General features: G+C 30.5%; 2 long non-coding RNA genes across 8 annotated transcripts; one reads left to right on the top strand and one right to left on the bottom strand.

Moving 5' to 3' along the window:
• Positions 1-1,611: 1,611 nt before the first annotated feature.
• LOC141454761 (uncharacterized) lies at positions 1,612-14,908 on the top strand. Of its 5 annotated transcripts, XR_012458957.1 has the most exons (9): positions 1,612-1,774; positions 1,918-1,970; positions 2,447-2,553; positions 2,888-3,432; positions 8,494-9,879; positions 11,025-11,107; positions 12,785-12,982; positions 14,627-14,719; positions 14,822-14,908. It is a non-coding gene; the product is annotated as an uncharacterized lncRNA (long non-coding RNA). The 5 variants fall into 5 exon arrangements; XR_012458953.1 differs by having other exon boundaries at positions 14,627-14,908; XR_012458954.1 differs by having other exon boundaries at positions 1,617-1,774; positions 2,888-3,003; positions 9,618-9,879; positions 14,627-14,908.
• On the bottom strand, positions 14,608-21,279 carry LOC141454762 (uncharacterized). Of its 3 annotated transcripts, none has more exons than XR_012458959.1 (5): positions 20,905-21,279; positions 20,290-20,396; positions 16,751-16,904; positions 16,024-16,306; positions 14,608-14,749 (listed from the first exon to the last, which is right to left on the bottom strand). It is a non-coding gene; the product is annotated as an uncharacterized lncRNA (long non-coding RNA). The 3 variants fall into 3 exon arrangements; XR_012458960.1 differs by lacking the exon at positions 16,751-16,904 and having other exon boundaries at positions 20,905-21,023; positions 21,104-21,279; XR_012458958.1 differs by lacking the exon at positions 16,751-16,904.
• Positions 21,280-22,019: the final 740 nt, after the last annotated feature.

Below are 22,019 nucleotides of genomic sequence, written 5' to 3'. Positions count from 1 at the left end.
TAGATTGTAGATCTTGGGTCGATCTATTTTGAATAACAAGAAGTAAAAACCAGTGTAAAAAATGGAAATCGTCTCTTAATTTCGCTGCAATGCTGGTATTTCTGCATTTGAATGTTAATATTAATGGTAATTCTAGATTGTAGATCTTGGGTCGATCTATTTTGAATAACAAGAAGTAAAAACCAGTGTAAAAAATGGAAATCGTCTCTTAATTTCGTTGCAATGCTGGTATTTCTGCATTTGAATGTTAATATTAATGGTAATTCTAGATTGTAGATCTTGGGTCGATCTATTTTGAATAACAAGAAGTAAAAACCAGTGGAAATAGTCTTAATTTCACTGCAATGCTGCTATTTCTGCATGGAATAGTTAATATTAAGGGCAAAGCTAGATTGTACATGTTGAGTCGATCTATTTTGAAAAACTAGAAGTAAAATCAGTGTAAAAAGTGGTAGTAGTATCTTAATTTCACTGCAATGCTGCTATTACTGCATTTGATAGTTAATATTAAGGGCAATGCTAGATTGTACATGTTGGGTCGATGTATTTTGAAAAAAGAAGTAGTAAAAACGAATCTAAAATAGTGGAAATAATATCTTAATTTCACTGAATTGCTGCTTTTTCTGCATTTCAAAGTTAATATTAAGGTCAATGCTAGATTGAACATCTTGGGTCGATCTATTTTGAAAAGGAAGAAGTAAAATCGAACGGAAAAAGTAGAAATCGTCTTCTAATTTCACTGGAACACTCCTGTTTAGTATTTGATATTCAGTATTAAGGCCAATGGTAAAATGTACATGTAGGTACGATCTTTTTGTAAGATAATTTTACTAGGTAAAAAGCTACGGAAAAAGTCAAAATTTTTGTCTAATTTGGCTGAGATCATTGCTAGAATGTTATTCTATTGTCTATCATTTTTGAAAAAGGAAAGTTGGGTGTATTTGTTTTGAAAAACCAGAAGTAAAATGCCTTAAGTAAAGTGCAAATATTCCCTTAATTTCACTGTAATGCTGCTGTTTCTGCATTTGATAGTTGATCGTATTAAGGGCTATGCTAGATTGTACATGTTGGGTCGATCTGTCTTCAATTGGAAAAATTGTATTTTTATCCCAATTTCACTGAGATGCTGTGGTTTCTGTATACGATAGTTAATAGTAAAGCAATGCTACAGGAATGATGCTTCTCCTGTATTGAACAGTTAATATTAAGGCTAATGCTTATTGGGTTGATCAATTTCAATACCAAGAAGTAAAAATGATATGTGGATAGAGTGGGTTTCGGAGTGAGTGGAATTTGTAACTATATTATGTAGGTATTTGCTCTATTTGTATCTAAGAATAAATCAGAAGTTGACGTCCTTATATTTGAATACATTATATTTCTTAATTTTTTTTATATTTAAATAATTTCTTTAAATTGGGCATCGTTATTAGCAATTCTATAGAGTCTGTTCTTTCTTTCAAATTAGGAATGGGAAAACTAGACGTAATAAATGCATGCCAGTCCCATCTAGCGACAGGAGCTTGAACTAGTACATTGTAAGTTTATTGAAACTAGTCCCATTGATCACCGCTAGGTAGCATGAACATTTATTTCGACAGTATTAAAATAAACATTAAATAACCTCCTAAGTAGACAACTGTCCGTCCGGTAATGAAGTCTGGTAAAAAGTTTGATAAGCTATGTCCAAATATTCTCTTTAATATGTAGCAAGAGTAACAAGTTGCTTTATTTATTAAATGTTCTTCACCCTCGTTAATAAACACTTTATATCGTCAGTATTTTAATTTTTTTTTTTTTTTTATATTTATGATTGATAGTTTTAAGTTGATGCTGCTTTGTATTATTAGTCTATATCAGTATATTATCAGTATATAACTCATTTTATTATCTTTTCATCAAGCGATAACTTTCTAGGAACTTAAAAAACTTGGTTTTTGCATCATTACTACGTTAAGGACTTCTTGCAGGTAAGCAACATTTTTTGCATATACTTCAATTTTCAATTACGAGTTTATGTGATTAGAAGTGTTCATGAAATTGAGATGTTTCCAAGACAGTTGAGACTAGATGCATTTTAGAATATGCATGTTATTTTAAAAAGTTGATTTTAGTCTTTATTATTTTGATACATAAAAATGTTTCAACGGTCGTCTTTATTACTGTAAAAGTAAATTGCTAATTATGATTATTTATTTGTGAATTATGAATCACGTAAATATTCACATTTCTCTCGTAAAAGGGGAGAGTAATCTCCATAAAATTTAAATTAATAATGCAAAGTTTAATAACGTCCTAGAAGTATGGACCTTGGATTTTGCAAGGTTCCCTCCGGTAGTTTTAAATTCTAACATATTGAAAATAGATTTTTTTCTAAATATTTATAAATTTAAATGAAAACAATTGTATAAATAATAGTTTAAATAATTTTTATATTTGTTCTCAGCGTTCTTTCAACATTCTAATGGTAATTCTGAACTAGTTCAATTCAAACAAATGGCTGGGTTGACGACATTTTAACCACTGTGACACATTTTAACTCCTACAGCATCAGTAAGTACATGTTTTCAGCTTACAGCATGTTGTTTCTCAGTTAAGATATTATGTCGTACTATCTAAAGATAAATAGTAAAGTATACAGTAATAGATTAGCTACCTAGTAAGTGCAGTCATTTGCCTAAATTCAAACTATCCAGAAGGTTTAGGTTTACGTTTTTTTAAAAAAGTGAATGTGCTTACACTTTTGATGATTCTCTATCATCTTAGGGCTTTTAGTGATCAAATTAGTTCACTGAAGTGAATTATTAAGTCAAAACGTTAGTGTTGTACAGATTGCACATTCAGAATATTTAATTATATAATTTGACTGGTGTTTTTACTTTTTCAGCACTGAACTTTTTGCAACAATAAGTCAAGTATCTCAAATAGACAGATGGGGCGTGTTGGCTACCGCTGTTATTACCCATTTCATTATTTTGAAGGATCCTTCTATATTTCCAGCAAGTACGACCTTATGTATGAGCTAATTCGCATCCATTCTGTTTTGATAATAAACTAAACTAGATTCTCTAACTGTGACACAGCTCTTAATTTCACTGCAATGCTGCTGTTTCTGCAATTGATAGTTAATATTAAGGGCAACCCTAGATTGTATATGTTGGGTCGTTCTATTTTGAAAAACAAGAAGTAAAAACTAGTGGAAAAAGACAGAAAGACTGCTGATCCACTTTTTCCAATGGTTTTTCTTTCTTGTTTCTCAACATTGATTAATCTAGCTTACACAATCTAGCCTTGATCGTAATATTAACTGTCAAATACGGAACATAAGGATTCTAGTGAAATTAGAAGAAATATTCACCTTTTCCAACTGTTATTACTTCTTGTGTTTCAAAATAGATCGACCTAATTAGTACAATCTAACATTGCTTTTAGGTAGGTAGGTAGGTAAAGTCTTTTATTCAGATTCAAAACTCAAATACATATTCAAAAATAAAAATACACTAACTAACCAATTTAGAAAAACTAAAAATACATCTTATATAATTTTATTACAAATCCGAATAGAAGACATACGCAAGGTCAAGGACCATCAGCGGAGGCTATGTTGTGAGTTATACATATTTATAGCAAGAATCTATTAAAATAAATAAACATGGACTTAAATACATAGAACAAAATAAACTGTAAAAACAGCTGTTAGTTCAACTTTTTAACGTTAAATAAAAATTATTCAAAATTTATGAATTAGCAATTTTTACGCTTCTAAAGTACCACGCTGCTTTACAATATTTCAGTAGAACATCCCAGCAGTTTCCATTTAAATATGTTATTAAATCATCTTCTGAAATACAATTTTTTTTAAAATGTTTTACTCTAATTTCCTTGTATGCTGGGCAGCGCGCAATAAAATGCATTACATTTTCTACTTCTATCATATCGCATAAAGTACACAGCTGTGCAGTTAAATCATTATTATACCTTTTGTAATTTAAATTAATTAAATCACCTCTTAGCTTAATAATCCAACTAATATTATCTGTTTTAAAGTTGTCGTTAACATATGCTACATTCGAATCTAAATTATAATTTAGCTTTTTATATATAACTGTAAATTGCGAATTTTGGGCTCTAGTTATGCATTGAACATTGTGTTTATTACTTATTTGGGCTCTGAGTATACTTAGTTCACTTTTCCAATTGGCAAAATTGTCGTAATTAACATTAACTATTGCACCGTGTTCGTTATTGATATTACATAATTCTTTATACCAGTAAGCTTTTCTCTTAATAGCCTCCATCGCTAGTATCTTTGGGTATCTAGTGTCCGGCATTTCAAGAACTTTAATCAAATAATTGTGATGCAACTGTAAGGTGTACGTAAACATTGGGGCCACTTTCGTTTCCAAGCTAATAATATAGTTCGGGGTATTTCGCGGCAATCTCAATAGCTTCTTAATAAAGAAAGTTAGCAATTGTTCTACTTGTTTATACGATTTACCCCCCCAAACTTGTGCCCCGTAGCACATAATGGCTCGACTGACTGCATAAAACATTTCCATTTTTGCCGTAAAAGGAACTTCATTATTAGCTATAAAAAACTTCCAGACAGAATTTAACCCCGTTTTCGCATTTAGTAATCTACCATCCAAAAATTTACCTAGACTTAGTTGCGGAGTCAGATTAACGCCGAGATATTTATACGAATTCACTATATCTATCTTTTCATCGCCAAATAGCCATTTCTCTCTCCTGGACGGTTTACCGCCATTTCTACACACCATTATTTTGGATTTTGTCAAGTTAATTTTAAGGTTCCAATTCTGACAGTATTTTTTAAGAACATTAATGTTATATTGTAATTCAGTCGGATCTGAACTAATCAGTGCCAAGTCATCCGCAAAAGCCAGTAACTTAATTCTTGTTCCATTTATATTAATTCCACCTAATAGATCTTCATCAATATCGTTTATAAAAAGAGTAAATAATAATGGACTTAATAATGCACCCTGTTTTACACCCATAGTTGTTTGAAATACATCAGAATAAGCATTTTTACACCACACTGTCGCCTCAGTATTTTCATGCAGCTCCCTTATTAACTGTATTATCTTAGTTGAGATTCCAATTTCATGTAATTTATAGATCAAAGCGTGCCTGTCTATCCGATCAAATGCCATGGACAAATCTACAAAAAAGATATAAACTTTCTGTCTTTTCTGCATCAGCTTTATACTAATTATACTAGAAAGGGTAAAAATGTGGTCTAAAGTAGAATATCCATGCCGGAAACCTGCTTGAAATTCCTTCAAAATCTTATTCTGCTCTATCCAGCATGACAGCCGTTTTAAAAGCAAGCCTGAAAAAATTTTCCCCACAGTATTCTCAAATGCAATACCCCTATAATTTGAGACAGCGTTAATATCTCCGCTTTTGTGTAGGGGGAATATAATTGATTTTTTGAAATCAACCGGCACATAACCAACTTCGAAAATATCGTTATAAAACTCTAAAAGAATTTCATAGAAATTCTCTGAAGCAAATTTGTAAAATTCGTAAGGGATTTTATCAATACCCGGCGCTTTATTATTTTTTGAATTATTCAACACAATTTTCAATTCGGACAGAGTAAAAGGTTTATCCAGAAATTCATTTTTAATAAATGGTGGTGCATAAGACAAACGAGCAGAGAGTAAAGGTGGGTTATATAGATTACTGAAATGGTCAATCCACTCAGCCATCTGTACATCCCCTCCAATTGTAAAACTCTTATTTTTAAAATTGTTTACTAAACTCCAAAAACTTTTAGTATCATTAATTGATTTGAATTGATTTGCTAAGTTCTCATAGTAATTTTTTCTTTTCTTTATGCAAACCTCTTTATAATCACTATTATATTTTTTGAATAAAACCTTACTTTCTTCACTATTTGTTTTCCTGAATATTTTTAGATGTTTAAAGGATAAATTTCGCAATTTTTTACAGTCGTTGTCATACCATTTTTTATTTTTCCGCCCCTTACAACTCCCTACACTAGTTGATTTTTCCATAACTGCGGAATCCTTTATTAAATTATAAATGTGACATAACTTAAAATCATTAAACTTAACTTTACAAATTTCACTATTTCTCCCTAACTTCCTTTGGTAACTGTCTTTATTTTGAATTTTCCAATTAAATTTTGGGAGTAATGAAAGGACATTTTCATACCTTACAGGCGCATCGCACAATTTAAAAGACACGATTAGAGGCATGTGATCTGAATGAATCTGGGAATCAACCTTAAAACTATTTATAACAGAAACAAAATCCGTTGAAATAGAGCAAAAATCAATAACAGAACACCCTACTGTACTAATATAAGTAAATTCGCCTCTAATGTCATTTAATGTTCTGCCATTTAATACCAGTAAATTAAAATCATGAAAAAACTCTAGCAATCTCTGCCCATTAACATTTATCACTGAATCTTTTGTCTCTCTTTTAGTAAATATATTATCCAAACTATCTAAAATTATTTTTGAGGATAGGTTTTGTGAGTTCCCAATTCTGGCGTTAAAATCGCCTATTAGCAAAAACGAAAGGTGCTGAAAATCGTAAACAAATGTGTACAATTTCTCAAAATCCCGATCCCAGCTGTTACAGTTGAGATATATTGGCAGAATGTGTATCATTTTATTAAGTACCTTTAGCCGAATTACATGAGCACCGGATATCATAACGAACTGTGCTGCTCTCGATATAAGTTTAGATTTTTTAATTCCGTACACCTTTCCACCACTCGCTCTACCCATTTTTTTAGTTTTTTCTGCAGGTATAAAAACAATATCAAATTCCGGAAAACTTTGTGTAATTAAATTTAATTCATTTTCAGACAAAAACGTTTCAAACAGTAAAAAGATTTCAAATGAGCTCAAATAATTTAGAAATTCAATGTTATTTACTTTATTCTTAAAACCGGCAATGTTATATGATAGAATTTGCATGGAATTAAAATTACCATTTTCACCTTTTACAGATACTGAAAGTGATGATAATGGTCGCTCAAAGTCCTCGGTATTCTGATATCTTCCATGAATGATATTTCCGCTGACTGTAGCATCATATGAAGTACACCCAGGAGAATCCAATGTAACCTTTGTCAATGCCGAAGTCCTATTTCCTATATTCAAATCGATGTTCAATTGCTAGCTCTGCAATACGACACCATCCTCTTTCTTCTTTTTCAAATTCCTGCTGCTTCCAGGTTGGTCTTCTTTACGGAGCCATTTCAGCACCCCATCAGTTCCGCTCTCCATATTTTTCTTACCTCCTCTAGTACGCGATCTTAACACCTTAACCTTCCCTTGATCAGACTTTATTTGGAGGTCTTTATCAAATTCCTCTATTTCTGAAGGTGCCGAGGCCCCCGTGGAGACCGTAGACCACTTGTCTTCTTGATCCAATTGTGTCAGTTGCTGTAGCGTATACATTACATTATTAATTATCAATTTATCGTACCTTAGGAATGCTCTGCACTGTAAACTCCTTGCCTTATATAAATAGGGAAGTAACGATTTTCTTATCAGTCTTATCTCATACGAGTAGTCCTGGTTTATACTCATATTACTACCCTTTAAATTTTTTGCTGATTTTAATACCTCTAATTTTTTGCGTAATGATACAAATTTAATCAGAACAGGTTTGGACACTATGTCTTTTCGTCCCAATTTTCTAACATAATTTATGTCATTTAATGTAATCTCAACTTTCAAAACATCTTGCAAAAACTTCACTACTTTCTTTTCTAATTCATAGAAGTTTACGTTATCACATTCAGGCAAGTTATAGATTATTAAATTGTTAATTCTGTTATCGTTTTTCAGGCCGGATAGTGACCTTTTCATTACCTTAATTTCATTATTTATTTCATTTTGTTCAAATTCAATTTTTTCAATTCTATCTACAAATGAATTAACTTGACTCTGAAAATTAGTTACCTTTAGATCTAAATTTTGTATCTGACTCTGTAGCTCAGACTTTATTTCATCTAATTTCAGCATAATTGCCTGGAATCCCTCCATAATTTTTACTTCTTAATTTCTTAATTTTTGCTAACTTTGTCAGTTTGTTAGTCTGCAGCTCAAATTAAAGTGGTAAAGTGGGCGTGTCCACTGGGATCATACAGCTTTCTCCCACTTCACTTAACTTGTTTATCACTCGCCCCACTTACACTGATAACAGACTTGAACTTCGGTATCTTTAAGTTTTATTATAAAAGAAAAATTAACTTTTATTTTATTTTATTTTTTTTTTTTTTTATTATTTCAGCAATTTTAGCCACAATTTCAAAAAATTAATCACACAATATAATAGCTGGTCTCTATTTACACTGTCTTGGAAAAATTCAATAAAAAAACTCGCAAAAAAACACTGAAATTACCAAAAAAACCAGAGAGACTTAGACACACGTCTATACTGTTCAACAGTCACAACAACACTCCACATTGCTTTTAGTGTTGACTATTAAATCCAGGAGCAGCATTATTCTTGTAAAGTTATATGAAAAGGTCCTCTTTTTCCAATGGTTTTACTTTTTTGTTTCTCGAAATCGATTGACCTATCGTATACAATCTGGCATTGATCTTATTATTAAGTGCCCTATACTGAAACATGAGTATTCTAGTGAAATTATGGGTAATGTTCACCTTTTCTAATCTAATTAGGTTCTATGCTGATTAAAAGTTTTCCATTAAAGATTTTACTAAATTATATTAGTTAACTAATATTCATTCATGTTTTACTTAATAATTATTTCGCAGTGAAAATGCAACAATATCCGTGTTTTAAACTTAAATTCTCGCGCCTCCCTCATATAAAATACATTTCCAACTTCTCAGTTCTAAAATATTACTCACACAGAATTTAAAAAAAAAAAAAATCCTTATAACATGTACTTGATTTCAATTATTTTAATTCATAATTTTTACAAATGTTTGACAATTTATTAATATTTTGGATAACACTACGTAACCTCCCTTATTCAGTCTTCTAGGTTAGTAAGTGTAGTGTGGCCAGGGGCGAGTAGTGAATTCGAAATCCTTACCCTAAACTGGTTATTCTACCTCTGAGATGGTTAAAAGGCCGTAACATATAAGGGGTACAATAAAAATACGTCCTACTACGTACAAAATTACAAATATTATTACGCACTGCGGACGTAACCTCATTTTCATAAGACTAATAAATTCTTAAGCCTTACAAAGACCTGTAATAGGTAAAGTTCGAGAAATGTTAGTTTTGTATCGAAGTGAAGTAACGAAAACCTCAAGACAAAATACCAAGAAGAGGAAAATGAGTACGATAAGCTTAATTCGCTTGTAGAACGAGTTAGACCTGAACGTGACATTGACTTCTTATATTATATTAACAGTATAACTGAGGGGTATTAAATTAACAGATTTAGATTTAATAAAAAAGAACCTTATTTAATGATATTTAGTAAACTATATACGTATTAATACAATTGTTTATGTACTTTTGGAGAATCGTTTCATGTTTTGGTTATTGTTGCACTTCGTATAATATAGCCATTGTAAGAAAATGACAAGATGACAATGTATATATATCGTAAATTTTAGGGTTTGAAAAGGGTGTAAAATATATCGATCCTATGGTATTTATGCATGATGGTGATTTCGGCTATTCAGATGAAAAATTAAGTGGCTTCTTAGATGGGACTGATAAGAAGTTACTAGCTCTGTATTACGCTGGTAATGGTTTTTGACTATTTCGTAACAAGAATGAAGAGGGTAGTAGTGCCAACGAGCAGGAGTAGAATGAGAAGTACTTGTTGGAGCAAGTGTGTGAACAAGACCTTTACTTTCGTATTGGGTTCATAAGGTATGTTGCTTTTCTTTGTCACTTGGCCCTTTAATTTTCCACTTTTACTTTAATATCCACCAAGCACTCGTTACAATTCAATTACATTTTCTTGCCCATAACAATTACAAGGTGTTACGTTCAAGTAGAATGTTATTCAGTTTTCATCGGAAATATTTGTTTTCGATAAATGTTTTTTACGAATCGTCAAGTTTCGTGTGTGATGAAAATCAATAATGGGAAATTCAAATTTTGATATTTAGTTTGAAGGCACCTTTTGGCGAAATTCTTTCAGTTTAACTACAAATTTACTGAATCTGATGTTTCCTATTTTCTCTTGAACAGATTACGCTTTTACGATTTTTTTGTTAACTACGTACTTTCATTATATTATTATGATCTAGTGCATGTATTAAAACATTGATAAAACCCAAAAACTCTCTGTAATAAATAAAAGACTGCTATAGCAGCTGGTATGGAGCATTCTGTGCTTTGACACAAATCGTGGGGTACTACTTTTTTCAATTGTCAACGAATTCACTCTCTCCAATCATAAATCTTTAGGAAAATAGTAAATGTTCTTAGGTTCGCATTGATCTTACCATTCATAATGACCTCAAAATCTTTTATTCTTCATCTAGCAAAATTCTTTCTTTGCAGAATTATTGTTATTTACATATCATATAGTCTTAGTTAAATTACAGTCACATTTATTTAATTTTATGAGTATTAATTTAATCAGTAGTTATAGATATTAAATGTGTTTCTTTAGTTTTTATGAATTAAATGAAATAATTTGAACAATGTTGTACTTGAAAAATCTTTTATTTTGGTTGACAAACTTAATAAACTGATGATTTAAATTTATGGCAGAGTATAACTTGACTAAAACAAGTGGAGTACAACGTTGAATTGCGACGTAGGAGTAATTCATGTAAAAATAATGTTTTACAATGCTACGAACACGTTTCTAAAAGATTGATCTGTTTAAAAGATTTAAACTAAAATTTCAGCATTCATTATTTATTTATTTCTTAAATTCCAGAATGATAAAAATTTATCTTTTCAAATGGTTGCGTTTTAATTTGCAGTATCATTGAATAGAATGCTTTTTAATTAAAGATTAAATCTATAAATTGTTTATTTCATTGAATAATGATTTTCAGATTGAAAACAGCAAATAACTGCAAAACTGTCGATCATCTAAAGTGGAAATGAAAAAGACGTCGAGAAAACATTGATCAAATGAGTATGTATAAACCACTTTTGTTATGAATCAATTGCTAAAAAAATGTATTATTTAGGTAGCTATATGTAATTTGTTTATCCGTTTAAGAGATTTATAATTTAAATGATTTCATTAATATTTCGAAATGAATCAATTACTGAAACATGTCTTATTTAGGTGTAATATGTAATGTGCATGTTTATGTCACAATCTTATTAATTAGAAGCATTTAGTAGGAGAATGAAGAAAAACATTTAATTTAAAAAATATATATATTTATTTCATACCTATTTTTTGTTACATAAACTTAGTATTTTACTTTTTATGATAAGAAAATATACATATATAATTTAATAAAATACAAAAAGAAGTGCTAAAAAAACGTTTAAAAAAACTAACAGAGAAACTTAATAAAACAAAGAAATTTGAGTAAAAAACAAAAATAAATTAGTTTTTAAAAAATTCGTCAGATGGCGCCACTTATCACACAGGTGTAAAAATAGCCATTAGGTAGCAGTACTGTAACCTTCCTCTATCTATATACATGAACAGCACAAATACTCTTCAGTACGACTTGAGTAAGGCACGCCAAATTAATCTAGTTTTGTATAACATTCATCACCTCTCTCCCAATGAATCATGATGTTGGGTAATAGTAAGGGAGATGTTGCTTCGAGGTAGAACTACTATTCTCTAGGTTAGAGAGGTAAACTGGAGTCTCAGTAAAATAAGTAGTAACCAACGTCGGGTCAAAGAGTACGCAATTATTCTTAACTTCCAAAGAGACTACCTGAGAGAGAATAATGAAGCTAATATTCTACATAAGGAAACTTTAAGTGCAAAATTGGTTGAAAAACATGTAAGTTCTTAATCTTATATAAAATTGCATGTGCATGGCTGGAACACCTCCAAGTTCACAAGTTTTCTGTACTCAATGCAATATAAAGTATAAATGATAAATCCCTTTTAGCTCCTACTTTTTACTCTTCATTTTGCTTCCCTTCCTCTGCCGTCTTTAAGTTTAATTATTTATTATTTCACAGTAAAATTAAGATGTTTAAAACAATTTTTCCCCATAGGTATTCGATAAATTATCAGATAATGCTATTAAAATTATATATAAAAGTGATCATATGTTCGGTTTGTCGTATACATATATGCTCAAGGGAAGTGTGCTAAATTACTTTTGTCCTGGCTTTCCATTACGTAGTACAACTTGTAACATATTAATTATGAAGCTTACTCAGATTAAATCTCCTTTACAACATTTCAACTTCTGTGTAATAAATATATTTTCAAAATTGGTTATTCTGTTGTAATGTAAATTGTTTATTTTGAACTCTTGGGTCTCATATAGTGGACTGTTTTAGAGGCTATGCCTCAACTCATCTTACGTTTTAATATCAAAATTGCATTAGAAAGGTTTCAATATAAAAGTTATGTGTTTTAAAATGTAGTATGTTTTTGTCTTCATCCAATGTCTTTGCTCAAAGACCCTTTTTGCCCTTTGCTGGCTATTCTTGGTCCTTTACATCCAGCAGCACTCCCATATAAGTTGAGGTGATTCACATAATCTAATTTCTACATTTCGTTCTTGAAACAAATTACAAAATCTTGGAACCTACCCTGATAATTAATAGTTTTAACCATTATTTATTATACTGAGGTTTTAATATAATATTTTTCCTCTTTATCTAGAGCTTTCATCCATATGAAGACTAACAGCTCAGTTAAGCTCACCTTTCATCTGAAGTTATCACCTTTAAGGGCCTTTCTTCATACTGAACAGTACGCCCACTAAGAAGTTGAAGTGATTTGCATCCATTACTTTTGTTGACAATAAAGAAACCGAGGAAATCTACCAACCACACTATCTGTGAAGCGGTTATCCTTCAGGTAGGCTTATTTGTTATTTAATATGTTCATAGCATTTTAATATAAAATAAAACCTTTTTTACGATAAATTAGATATTTTCGTTTGAATTAATATTTTTGTCAGAAGGTATTAAGTAAAACCTTTTCAAGTAAAGTGATACGCGAAAATACTCTAGCTTTTTTCAACCAAGCTAAACAACTTTCACTTTTATTACATGAAAAAATAGTTATAAGTGTTTAAAAATGCTAATATTAGGTTACAGTAGAGATTATCCGATTGTCTTTTTTTCTGGTTTTCGTGCTTTCTTGAATATTTCATTAATTGTAATTAACGTTTATGTATGACGGTTTACGTTTTACAAAAAATAATTTAATCATTTTTGTATTAATAAATAGCTATTTTCAATCATATTTGTTTCAATTTGAATGATAAATTCTTTATCAAATATAATGCACTTCTGAAGTCTTTATTCAATAATTTTCAACTAAATTAAACCTTTTTTTTTTTTAAAAAAAAAAAGAAAATTGAATATATTACGTTAGTTGGAACAAAAAGATAATTCTAAAAGTTGAATTTCCTTTAAAAAAGGTTTAGTTCAACAATAAAATGCTATAACATCACCTCAGGATTGCTTGTTGATTTGCTTGCTGAAATTTTCTTCAATACGGAAAAGAGGATGTTGCCAGAATAAAGAAAAACCTTTGCTATTAATAACTGTCTTTATTTATTTTCTTACATATTTAAAAATATAATACAAAAGTATAGCATGCAAAAAAGACATTAAAAAATGGTGTATAATGTATAAAAATAATGAATTTAGGTAAAAATAAAATTAGTTCCAAAAAAATCCGCCAGAGGGCACCACTTAACAGGCAGGTGAGAAATTAGTTCCAAAGAAATCCGCCAGAGGGCGCCACTTAACAGGCAGGTGAGAAATTAGTTTTACAAGTTGCCACCAGGTAGCAGTGGTGTAACCTTCCCTATATATACGGCAGCAGCACAAATTCTCGTCAGTACGACTAGAGTGATGCAGGGGGGTAGATCGCTCGTCGCTCCAAACATATCTCTTATCTAGTCTAGTCTAGTCTAGTCTAACATCCATCACCTCTCTCTCAAAGAATCATGATGTCGGGAGATGTTGTCGCTTCGACGGTTCTCCCCACCCTACCCCGCCCTCCCAGCGAACTTAGTTATATAGCCTCCCAGAGCAAGATGGCGGCAATTAAACTCACCTGATCGGTAGCCTCCTAGATCGCTCCAGCTGGTCTGTTGCTCTTCCACACTCTCACGACTCTGGCGGCCATTTTTAACCTTCCCTCTAGGTTTTCTTTATTACTTCTACTACTCTCTAGACTTTGTAACCTTCCTGTTAGGTTTTCTTTTTTACTTCTACTACTCTCTAGACTTTGTAACCTTCCTTTTAGGTTATCTTTTTTATTTTTTCGCATTTTCTTTATCATTTTGAAATATTAATAAAATATTATTAATTTTTTCGCTTTTTTTTTTACTTTTTCATATTAATTAACACATTAAATGGAAAAATAAATAGAATTTTTTTTTAAATAAAAAATAAGATTTTTATTAATTTTTTTTTAAACATGCAATTTTTAATTTTGATGAAATCATGCATATTACGAATAATAATTACTTACCTTTTTTTATAGATTCCTAACCAATGTTTGTTGATGTATTCACATCGGATTCATGGTGTACGTCTTTTTCACTTGGGCTTCCATTGATGAACAGTTTTGCAGGCAGTAAGTACCCTGGTATCCACACCATTAATTCTGAAAATCAACATTATTTACTGTAATTAAAATCATTAAAATGTTGACTTATGTTTATGTTAAAATGTTTAGGTATTACCAAGCATTACCTCGAGAAAAACATCTGTAACAATTTATGTATATTATAAAAATTAAATAAAGAAGGCTGATTAAACTAAAGATTTCATCTTTTTTTTATAAAAACCTTAATCTTTCCATTCAATGATAATGAAATATAATTCCAAAACACACATTATTCCATATGAATAAAATTAAGTTCATTGGAAAAATATAATAACACACATATTCTACATTAAACATGGTTAAATATGGAGAGTAAGGTGAGTCCTACAGAGATCTAGTGAGTGACCAACATAATTATATTTGGGCGCAACATAGCCCTAAACAATACTAGTAAGTCATCAACTTGTTTAAATGTGAGAGTAAGGTTAGGTCCTTTAGAAGTCTAGAGAGTCACCAAAAGTAATAAATAAATGATTAAATCACGATTAAGGCTATGATTAATTTAAATAATTAAAAAATTTTGGCCAACCTAAATTAATCGTCAATCATGCGGCAACTAATCTGAATGGATATTAATCGCGATAAAATCCATTACTAAAACTAACCTATAGACGTTTATCTGTTAATGACTAATGTAAACGTGAATAGCGATTACGTTTTACCAAACTCTGAATATGACTACACAACTGACAAAAAATTATTATAGAAATAAAATTTGCAAATAACTGATAAAATAATTAAAAAACCGTAATATAGAAAATAGAAAAAGAAATTCTTTTTTTAAAAACGCCGGTGATTGGTGAATTGATTCGGTGTCGTAAAGGTTATGACAATTAACTCTATGTGAGTAAGAAGATATTAATACAATCCAAGTTTTTGACCAGTCAACTGTGAAGGTAACTAATTCATGTTCAACAAAAGTAACAGTCGAGGCAGTTCAATAGATTGTGTAACAGTTTTTACTTTACTTTTCTAAAAAACTAACAAAATTCTTTGTGAGCAGTTCCATCTTTGCCCACAACTTTATACGTATCTAAGGAAGGTTGCATTTAACTTGTTTATAACTCCAATGTGGTGGATTTGAATTTCGTATTTTGAACCTTTTTTAGAGTGAAATTTAAGTTTTCATAAGAGATTTTAATGTGAATTTATAAATCAACTGTTACAAATCAATTGCTTTAATTGTAAAAATAGCTATTGTTTATAGATCTTGGACCAACCTTAATTCATCTATTCTAGGTAAATTAGGTGTAAATTTTAATTTTATTTACCTGTTTTTGGCGGAGGAGCTTGAAGTTGATTGAATCAGAAACGTTTTCAGGTAAACCTCATTCTACGTGTTGTCTGAAATATGTGGCATCAAGTATTTTCCTCCGCCGCCAGTTTATGAAGGTGGGTATCAGTATTGGACTGCAATCCAGAAGAATAGCTTAGTAGTTTTGATCCTTTTTTCTTTATAATCATTCCTACGATCTCTACGAAAGTCAGCTGGTCAGCCGTAGTAGTGGCCATGTGCAATCAAACAACTACAGCCTTCTAGATTACCAGCTGATTCTGATGGAACAGAAACTTTCTTTTGAACTAATCATTTTCTTTATTAATTTTTACATTTATATTCATAAATAACATATAATTAAAAATTAATTACAATAGAAAATAACTAAATGCTTAGTATATACAGGGTGACCAGAGTTATATGCTCCACCTACTTCTTTTTTTTAACGGCTGGAAATTTCGAAAAAATAAAAAACGTACATATTTAATAATTTTCAGTCTAGTTTATTTTCAGTGATAGACCCATTTTTTCAAACCGCAATACAATATCTCGAGATACAGCATCCAACTTTTTTTTTAAATGGAATGTTCTATTTTTTTGCATATTTTTATATAAGAGCTCCGAAAAAAAAAAAAAAAATTTTTTTGAAATCGGTCAGGTTTTTCAAAAGTTATGGTAATTTAAAATTTGAAAAACAAATTTCAGTATAATGTCAAAATTACCTTATTTTTTTTTTAAAAAAAAGAAGCTGTTCAAACTGGGCACTATCAACGGATAGGCAAGCCAAAATTCTGGACTCCCACGCTCTGTTTGTAGCAGCACTTATGGTAGCTAAGTTAAGGCAGGCTTGAGTTATTCGACGATCCAGCTCTTCGACTAAAGCCACAGGATTAAGGTTACTTACGCTTTATTTTTTAGATATCCCTACAAAAAATAGTCCATTGGGGTTAAGTACGGAGATCCAGGTGGCCATTGGATCGGCCAATGAGTTCCTAAGCAATTTTCATGGAAATTTCTGTCCAGGTAACGTCGAACAACTCTCGTATTAAGTGCCGGGCAACCATCTTTAGGATTTCTGATTGAGTGTGTTAATAATTAAGCCAGATGTGGAATGTATACTCAGAGCAGTCTGAATTTTTAGTTATGATTGCAATATAAGTGAAAAAATAAGAAAATATCGTCTATAGTTACTGAAAAGATCGAGATTATGGCTTCGTTGAATAACAACTAAGCCACAAGTGGGTTTTAGAGACACAGAGTAGCCCGCATTTAAAATACAAAATGAATGGAAAAATAAAAAATTCTTGAATAATTTTAATGCAAATATTAAGATTTCTGCTTTATACATTAAAGCTATTGTACATTAAGGCTACATTAATATTGTGCCGATCTATTTTGAAAAACAAGAAGTATAAACTATAACAGAAGGTGGAACTTTTATGTATAGTGGTACTGGGTTCGATTCCCGGTCTTAGGCTTTGGATTTTATTCAATGGTTTATAAAAGAAATTTACAGTAAAGTAAGTTTGCTAGTCGCCACCGTCCACGACATCTAATTGGTAGTTGGACGTTAAGCCCGCCTGAATAGGTGGAACTTTTCTCGTAATTTCAGTGGAATACTTATGTTTCCTTATTTGACAGTTAATATTACGATCAAGGCTACATTGTGTAAGCTAGATTAATCAATTTTGAGAAACAAGAAAGAAAAACAATTGGAAAAAATGGATCAGCAGCCCTCCTGGGGACTATTTCTCTTATATCCAATGGTATTTATTTCTTGTGTTTCGGAATTGATCGACCCAATATGCACAGTCTGGCATTAGCCTTAATATTAACTATTAAATACAGGAGCAGCATAATTCCTACAGCATTCATTGCCTTATTATTAACTTTTGTATTCAGAAACCACAGCATCTCAGTGAAATTGGGATAAAAATACAATTTTTCCAATTGTTTTTACTTTAATTCTTCAAAAATGATAGACTTTACAATTACAATCTAGCATTGGTCTTAATACTAACAATTTTGACTCTAATTATACTGTTAATATAATATAAGTAGTCAATGTCACGTTCAGGTCTAACTCGTTCTACAAGCGAATTAAGCTTGTCGTACTTATCTTCCTCTTCTTGGTACTTTGTCTTGAGGTTTTCATTACTTCACTTCGATACAGAACTAACATTTCTTGAACTTTACCTATTACAGGTCTTTGTAAGGCTTAAGAATTTATTAGTCTTATGAAAATGAGGTTAAGTCCGCAGTGCGTAATAATATTTGTAATTTTGTACGTAGTAGGACGTATTTTTATTATACCCCTTGTAGGTTTCGGTCTTTCAACCATCTCAGAAGTAGAATAACCAGATTAGGGCAAGGATTTCGAATTCACTACACGCACCAGGCCACGATACACTTACTAACTGAGAAGACTGAGTAAGGGAGGTTACGTGGTGTTATCCAAAATATTAACGAATTGTCAAACATTTGTAAAAATTTTGAATTAAAATAATTGAAATCAAGTACATGTTATAAGGATTTTTTTTTTTTTTAATTCTGTGTGAGTAATATTTTAGAACTGAGAAGTTGGAAATGTATTTTATATGAGGGAGGCGCGAGAATTTAAGTTTAAAACACGGATATTGTTGCATTTTCACTGCGAAATAATTATTAAGTAAAACATGAATGAATATTAGTTAACTAATATTAATTAGTAAAATCTTTAATGGAAAACTTTTAATCAGCATAGAACATAATTAGATTAGAAAAGGTGAACATTACTCATAATTTCACTAGAATACTCATGTTTCAGTATAGGGCAGTTAATACTAAGATCAATGCCAGATTGTATACGATAGGTCAATCGATTTCGAGAAACAAAACAGTAAAACCATTGGAAAAAGAAGATCGTTTCATATAACTTTACAGGAATGATGCTGCTCCTGGATTTAATAGTCAACACTAAAGGCAATGCTAGATTGTACTAATTAGGTCGATCTATTTTGAAACATAAGAAATAAAAACCATTGGAAATAGGAGAAATTGTTAATATTAAGGCTAATGCTAAAATGTGCATATTGTGCCAATGTATTTTGAAAAACAAGAAGTAATAACAGTTGGAAAAGGTGAATATTTCTCCTAATTTCACTAGAATCCCTATGTTTCCTTAATTGACAGTTAATATTACGATCAAGGCTAGATTGTGTAAGCTAGATTAATCAATATTGAGAAACAAGAAAGAAAAACAATTGGAAAAAGTGGATCAGCAGTCTTTCTGGGGACAGTATCTCTTATATCCAATGGTATTTATTTCTTGTGTTTCGAAATTGATCGACCCTATATGCACAATCTAGCATTAGCCTTAATATTAAGTATTAAATACAGGAGCAGCATCATTTCTGTAGCATTGCCTTATTATTAACTTTTGTATACAGAAACCACAACATCTCAGTGAAATTAGGATAAAAATACAATTTACTTACTTTACTTTTTTTACTTACTTACTTTTAAAAAAAGATCTTACCTACATGTATATTTTACCATTTCCCTTAGTAGTAACTATCAAATACAAAACAGGAGTGTTCGGGTAAAAGTAGAAGACGATTTCAACTTTTTCCAATGGTTTTTACTTCTTGTTTTTCAAAATAGATCGACCCAACATACGTATACAATCTGGGGTTGCCCTTAATATTAACTATCAAATACAGAAACAGCAGCATTGTAGTGAAATTAAGTGCTGTGTCACAGTTAGGGAATGTAGTTTAGTTTATTATCAAAACAGAATGGATGCGAATTAGCTCATAAATAAGGTCGTACTTGCTGGAAATATAGAAGGATCCTTCAAAATAATGAAATGGGTAATAACAGCGGAAGCCAACACGCCCCACCTGCCTATTTGAGATACTTGACTTAATTGTTGCAAAAAGTTCAGTGTTCAAGAAGTAAAAAGACCAATCAAATTATATAATTAAATATTCTGAATGTGCAATCTGTACAACACTAACGTTTTGACTTAATAATTCACTTCAGTAAACTAATTTGATCACTAAAAAGCCCTAAGATGATAGAGAATTATTAAAAGTATAAGCACATTCCCTTTTTTAAAAAAAACGTAAACCTAAACCTTCTGGATAGTTTGAATTTAGGCAAATCACTAGCACTTACTAGGTATCTAATCTATTACTGTGTACTTTACTATTTAACTTTAGATAATACGACATAATATCTTAACTGATAAACATGCTGTAAGCTGAAAACATGTACTTACTGATGCTGTAGGAGTTAAAATGTGTTACACTGGATAAAATGTCATCAACCCACCCATTTGTTTGAATGGAACTAGTTCAGAATTACCATTAGAATGTTGAAAGAACGCTGAGAACAAATATAAAAATTATTTAAACTATTATATATACAATTGTTTTCATTTTAATTTATAAATATTTAGAAAAAATCAATTTTCAATATGTCAGAATTTAAAACTACTGGAGGGAACCTTGCAAAATACAAGATCCATAATTCTAGGGAGTTATTAAACTTTACATTAATAATTTAAAAGTCATGGAGATTACTCTCCCCTTTAAACGAGAGAAATGTGAATATTTACGTGATTCATAATTCACAAATAATTAATCTTAATTAGCAATTTACTTTTACAGTAATAAAGATGACCAAAAATTATTAACATGTTAGGAACTAAATCTACCTACTTATGACCGTTGAAACATTTTTATGAATCAAAATAATGACGACTAAAATCAACTTTTTAAAATAACATGCACATACTAAAATGCGTTTACTATCAATTGTCTTGGAAACATGTCAATTCATAAACACCAACTCGTAATTAAAAATTAAAGTTTACAAAAAAAATATTGCTTACCTGCAAGAAGTCCTTAACGTAGTAATAATGCAAAAACAAGTTTCTTAAGTCCTTAGGAAGTAATCGCTTGATGAAATAGATAATACAATCAGTTTTTCTAATCAGCATACACTTAAAAACTAGTAATCATAAATAAAAAAACCATCAAAATATGAGGCGAACAGTGAATTTTAAACATGGAAATTTTTTTGGAAGTAACCTTTTTAAAATACTTGATGATATAAAATGTTTATCAACGTGGGTGAAGAACATTTAATAAGCAAAGCAAATTATTACTGTTGCAACATTATAAAGTTGTATTGCATTGTAAAGTATTTACTTGGACCAAACCGAGTGTCACCCTTTAACCCCAATGGCTTACCAGGCAGTCGTTTCGTTAGGAGGTTATTTAATGTTTACTTTAATAGTGACAAAGTAAATGTTCATGCTACCTAGCGGTAATCAATGAAACTAATTTCTATGTACTTCCATTTTATTAGTTCTATTGCATACCGCTAGAAAGCACTGGTATGATCTTAACACGTTATTTTTTTCCATTCCTAATTTTGAAGTAAGAACACAATCTATAGAATTTCTAATAAGGTTGCCCAATTTCGTTAATTTAAATATAAGGATTTCAATTTCTGATTTATTCTTTGATTTAAATAGAGCAAATACGTAAGCCACTCTATTCACCTATTCATTTTACTTTTTGCGTTTCGAAACTGATCGACTAATATGCATTAGCCTTAACTAATAAATAAATGACTAATAAATACAGGAGCAGCATCATTCCTGTAGCATTGCTTTACTATTAACTATCATATATACAGAAACCACAGCATCTCAGTGAAATTGGGATAAGATTTTAATATTTCCAATTGTTTTTACCTAACTTTTTTTTAAATGATAAACCTTACAATTACAATCTAGGATTGATTTTAATACAAACTATCAAATATGCAAAATCAGACCACTATTTTGAATTTTTCTATAGCTTATTACCACTTACTTTTAAAAAAAGATCGCACTTAGATGTACATTATATAATTGAACTTAATAGTGACAATCAAATAAAAAACAGGAATGTTCGAGTGGAATTAGAAGACGATTTCCACTTTTATGCATCCTTTATA

This window comes from Rhodnius prolixus, unplaced genomic scaffold (assembly GCF_049639745.1).
Source record: "Rhodnius prolixus isolate KJV_2025 unplaced genomic scaffold, Rpr scaffold_9, whole genome shotgun sequence".
In the NCBI taxonomy this organism is placed as follows: Eukaryota; Metazoa; Arthropoda; class Insecta; order Hemiptera; family Reduviidae; genus Rhodnius; species Rhodnius prolixus.
Note: the sequence above shows the minus strand (reverse complement) of the source record. Positions and strands in the feature narration are given on the sequence as shown.